The sequence below is a fragment of the Papaver somniferum genome, chromosome 8 (genome assembly GCF_003573695.1).
Source record: "Papaver somniferum cultivar HN1 chromosome 8, ASM357369v1, whole genome shotgun sequence".
Classification (NCBI taxonomy): domain Eukaryota; kingdom Viridiplantae; phylum Streptophyta; class Magnoliopsida; order Ranunculales; family Papaveraceae; genus Papaver; species Papaver somniferum.
The window spans coordinates 94,097,529-94,103,151 of record NC_039365.1 but is presented as its reverse complement, the minus strand read 5'-3'; the positions used below and the strand labels follow the sequence as shown (position 1 = coordinate 94,103,151).

The window sequence follows — 5,623 nt, the reverse complement described above, 5'->3', positions numbered from 1 at the left end:
ATGCTGCAGAGGATAAGCGTAGGATGGAGGCTTATCATGATAAGAAGTTGAGGGGGCAATTCGATTACGAACTTTCCAACCCCAAGATCTTTGCACACACCATGAGTGAAGGTGAACCAAGCAAGATAAGGGTAAGCAGACGTATTGCCAATTCGGTTGATGAGGAAACTGAGGATGATGAGAGGGAATCACATGAGGACAGTGATGAAGAATCGTCTTCAGTGGGACTTCACCTGCTCCATCTGACAGTGATGATAGCGAGCGTTATGAAGAAGATGAATGGGATACTGATGAAGAGGATTTGTGGTAATCTCTTTAGAATTACCAGGGAAAGCTAGTTTTTTAGGCTTTACATAAAGCTTGAAAACGATCAACAAGTTTTTAACAAAACAGCTTCTCTGGTAATTTTTATCTTTCCTTACTCTTTTGATAGTGATGCAGATGGTGTGAAGTTTCTTCTTCTCTTTTTGGTTCTAAATTCGGACGGCTTTCTTACTATTTTGGTGATGCTGGAATGAAAAGGTGATGTTATTCGAGGGAATTTTTTGGTTTAAAGGTGTAAAGTTTGAAGTGGTTATGGTTTTTCAGGTATGTTACAAAGATCAGTAGTAGTTAGGACTTGGGAAATAGTGATATGGGGTTCGGTTTCAGGTTTGGTAGTTTGGTGATTTGAAACTTTGATATTTTGAGATTTTGCTGGGGAAATCTGGATGTAATGCTAAACTAAGAATTGAAGATTCTTAGTGTAGTAATTTGTGAACTGTTTGTTGTTTATTTTAAGGGTGGTTGAGTAAAGTTTTTATTTGTTTTATTGGAATCAATGTTGTTTTGTAGTGGTTTTCTGTTTATGAGGATAGTAAGAAATAACAAGGATATGTAGATGATATAACTGCTAATTATAATCACGATGAGTAGATATGATTGATGAACACTACTAAGATTGTTGGTTTGATAGAGAAACTATGAAAACATGAAACAAGGAAAATGATGCACACGTCAGGATGACGTTGCAGAGCTCTACTTCTTATAAAAAAGAGTTATATCTCTGTTTCAAAATGTAATCAGCAAATCAAACAGATAGAAATCCGCGAGCCTGATTATTATGTGAAACAACTTGAACGGTACCAAAGACCAATGTTCAAGTGTCAATCAATATAACCAACAACCAAAGGTTGAATTCACAATTGATTGAACTTACGCACAACCTGTGATATTTCAATTATATAAACAAATATAATGCGGAAAAGAAATAACACAGACACTAGAAGTTTTGTTGACGAGGAAACCGCAAATGCAGAAAAACCGCGGGACCTAGTCCAGATTTGAACACTACACTGTATTAAGCCGCTACAAACACTAGCCTCCTCCAAGTTAGCTTCAGACTGAAATGTAGTTGACCCCTAACCAACCTCACACTGATCAAGGTACAGTTGCGCTCCTTGCATCTCTGAATCCTAGCAAGACTCTACGCACTTGATTCCTTTAGCCAATCTCACCCACAACTAAGAGTTGCTACGACCCAAATTCGAAGACTTGATAAACCAATCTGTCTCATACAGAAAAGTCTATTGAATAGAAATCTGTCTCCCACAGATAAACCTATGAGTTTTGTTCCGTCTTTTGATAAATCAAGGTGAACAGGAACCAATTGATATGACGGACTTATATTCCCGAAGAACATCCTAGAAATGTCAATCACCTCACAATAATCTTAATCGTATGGTATCGAAACAAGATATTGTGGAATCACAAACGATGAGACGAAGATGTTTGTGACTACTCTTTATCTTTCCTATCGGAGATTAAATCTCGAGCAAATCTTAGAGAAGATAATACCCAATCACGATAGAAACCAGCAAGATCAGAACACGCAACTACAGAGAAAATAGTTATAAGTAGACTAGAACAAGACTTATATTTTTGGCAACTAAACTTGACAAACGAGCTTGAGATAGAAACACTTGCGAGTTTGACCGAGCAGTGCTGTAACACATAGTATCGACTTTTATTTTTCTACAAAAACACAGAAAGTTGGCATAGTATGTTATGAAACTAAAATTACTTTACTTTTTTACCATGAGTATTATAGCATAGTCGAACAATGATACCATTCCCCATGGTGCTATGCCTACCTGGACCACCTTAAATTTTTGACTCACATATATAATTAAGTGCATTTACCCAATCCGAAGCCCACCCTCTGAATTTCATTTCTTATGAAGTAAATGTATTTTGCAAAATCTTTTAGATCCAAAGATGCCCTATGTTCACACAGCCGTCAGTTTCAATTTAACATATTGTGCTTGTTTATCACAAAATTTCACAACACCACATTACGTATGTACATGACTCGCAACAGATACCAACAAACATGGGTAGATAGAAAATAGATGATGAATTCACTACCAACGATGATGAGTTCACTATCAACACTGGGAATAACTAAATCACATGTACCAACCATGCCTTCCCGGAAGAAAAAATGTATTATCTTCTACTGATTGGCCATTTATCATAATTCGTCATCCTCAACAACAAATCCTACATTCTCATAACAGAACATTAAAACTTGAATGAGCTCTCCAATTCATCTGTAATCCACAAAGAAGTTAAAACAAAATCCACAGTTTCATGCAAAAGAAAACATAGAATCACTTACACCATGTTTGTTTACTCCTGACTCATCTGAGTCGTCTGGATCTGAATCATCTGGATCTGAGTGAAATCACCTGACTCATCTGGATCTGAGTCGATATGTTTGTTTTGAGTCAGATCTGACTCATCTGACTCGGAAATAAGTGAGTCAGTGGTTTGGTCCCATGAGTCAGGGGTATTTTGTTACCTGACTCAAATGAGTCCGAGTCAGGGGTTATGTCTGAGTCGGAGGTCGAGTCAGATCTGAGTCAAAATGGAAAACAAATGGTCTGACTGCTGACTCGGTCCGAGTCAGGGGTTGACTCAGATTCAGACGCCGAGTCAGCTGCAAACAAACAAGTTCTTAGTTATCGATTATTTTTCTCCGCCAATCTTTCTATAAAGGGATCAAAGTTCAACCTATATGTTGGAACTCCGAGCGTTAAAAAGAGTTTCCTACATAAACAAAACCGATGCAATTTCTTACACATAACCCCCGAAAAAATCAAACATGTTTGATCATGTTGTTAGTTACCCATCATTATTTACCCTGAAAAATAAGATGCCCATTATAATTTATGCGGCCGTGTTAGAGAGGCAACCAATGTATTTTATGCGACCTTGTTAGAGAGTTACCCAATTTATTTTATGTGACAGTTTTACAGAGGTACCCATTTTTTTAATTACTATCTGAAACACTATGCACACATGTTGGACTGTATGATAGGCACCAGTATTCCCTGTTTTACCTAGATTTCAAGAACCAATTCAGTAGGTCCGAAGATTGAAGTGAAAAAATCACTTAACATATGTAATTATTACACTAATTATACTACCGAAGAGCAAAAGGGAAGATGAATTGCCACCAAGCATATAACCACGTTAATAAAAATGCAGTTTAAGATACATCAAAAAGCGTAAGGAAGTTTAAAAACTAGATCATCTATATCCACTAAACATGCTTCCTATAAAGAAGATAAATTAAATGATATAGCTTCACCGATCTGTAGGAAGCAGAAGAAATACCATGGATTATGCTTTCCGTTCACTAATATCAATTGCAAAAGAAACTCTGCACAAGATTGGTGGACTAAAGAATACCTACTTGGACAGAAACCATAATACAACAACATTTTCCTTTAGAGGAACCAAAACCAAACCTTACGGGTAGAGTCAAACCTTAGAGGAACCAGAAGCAACATGTGTTCAACTACTCTAAACACAACTTTACACACAAAAGCATCTCACAAGCTTACCTCAGAAGGGATAAAAAGGCAACAACCTTCATCAGTTATATCCACTAAATATGCTTCCTGTAGAGAAGATAAATAATAGAGTATCACCAATATGTAGCAAGCAGAACAAATACCATGGAATGTGCTTTCCATTCACTAATACCAATTACAAAAAAAAAAAAAAAAAAAAAAAAAAAAAAAAAAAAAAAAAAAAAAAAAAAAAAAAAAAAAAACTGCACAAAATATGCTAATGTCTTAAAATTGACCAAGAAAGTTAACATAGATAGTGTGTACCTTCTTGGATAGAAACCATGGTGCAGCAACATTTTTCCTTGTCAAATTCGGCCAAATTCATTAGGTATGCTTCGGCAACCTCATGCAACATATTCCTGTTGCAATTTTTAAAACCCTAGTGACCCAAATAATCACATTTATAAAAAAAAAAATGGAGATATTTACATTGGATATTACGAACATCTTCCAATGAGATAGATACCCAACAAAAACGACCATATACAACATCATTACATACCAAACCAATAATTATTAGAAGACCGAGAATTTGAATTGACTGTATACATTTAATTATCTAGTTCTCACAATCAAATTCAAATACCATACCAAACCAATAATTATTAGAAGACCGAGCATTTGAATTGACTGTATACATTTAATTATCTAGTTCTCGTAATCAAATTCAAATACTACAGGAACTTATAATCTAATTGGGTTTGAGCAATTAATCATTAGGTTTTTTCGATCTCTCATAGCTTGATTTACAATATACAAACAGCATCATGAATCCTGGTTTGAAAAACATTAACATAGCCATACCTATACTGCATAATTAGGGTCTGGAACAAATAATTGAATTACAGCTTCTCCATCAATTTCAGCTCTGGAGGGTGTTTAACCTAGGTGAAGTACTTCTGATAGAGAGAAAAACCATCTCTTCCCCATAGACTACCCATATTCCAATCAGTTTCTTAAACCCACCCATTTCTCCTAACCTAAATATAAAGCCCAACTATGGTTTGACTACTAATTAACTCTGTTGCAGGGGTAAACTTGAATCAAACTTACCATACCTAGACGGACAAACTCAGATGTCCTTCTATATAGATTGAATGAAAAGCTGTCTAGATCGGTTAGAAAAACCAAAGCTTTGGATTTTGGTGAAGATTGGCCCATTTATTTGTAGTTTATTTATTTTAATAGTGTGTTCGGATGGCAGGAAGAGATTTCTATTCATATGAATCTTATTCCTTAAAGAGTGGGAATCTTAAATTCACCATCACCATGGGTTTTTTATGTCCTTATTATTTGGGAACCCTCATTTGAGATATACAAGATAATTTTGGGGCATATAGAATAAGATAAAAACAGGATTGGAAATAGTGTTTCTAGGGTATCCCTTATCCAACTTATTTTCATAAATGCGAAAATACCCTTGACTGATTAGTGTTAAATTAGTGTTAATTTGATTAATTAGTTGTTAATGATTGTAGTTAGTTTAGTATTAATTTAGGATGATAATTTTCTTTTTAAAGATAGTATGTGAGTTATTTTAGAAAAAGAAGAAGAAGAAGAAGAGGAGGAAATTTATTTATTTTTCTTTGAGATCTTTGTGATTATTGAGAGATGTGTGATCCAAATTCGAGTGAGCAAGGTGAATCTTCATCATGTAAAGCTAAGAAAATACATATCAATTACGATGGAGATCCGGAGATGCCTTATTTGTTGAATTATGAAAA

General features: G+C 35.1%; 1 long non-coding RNA gene across 2 annotated transcripts; it reads right to left on the bottom strand.

The window, feature by feature from the left end:
- Window positions 1-2,208: 2,208 nt before the first annotated feature.
- Window positions 2,209-5,053, bottom strand: LOC113304698. Of its 2 annotated transcripts, XR_003338337.1 has the most exons (4): window positions 4,704-5,053; window positions 4,164-4,258; window positions 3,891-3,947; window positions 2,209-2,541 (listed from the first exon to the last, which is right to left on the bottom strand). It is a non-coding gene; the product is annotated as an uncharacterized LOC113304698 (long non-coding RNA). The 2 variants fall into 2 exon arrangements; XR_003338336.1 differs by lacking the exon at window positions 2,209-2,541 and having other exon boundaries at window positions 3,107-3,947; window positions 4,704-5,045.
- Window positions 5,054-5,623: the final 570 nt, after the last annotated feature.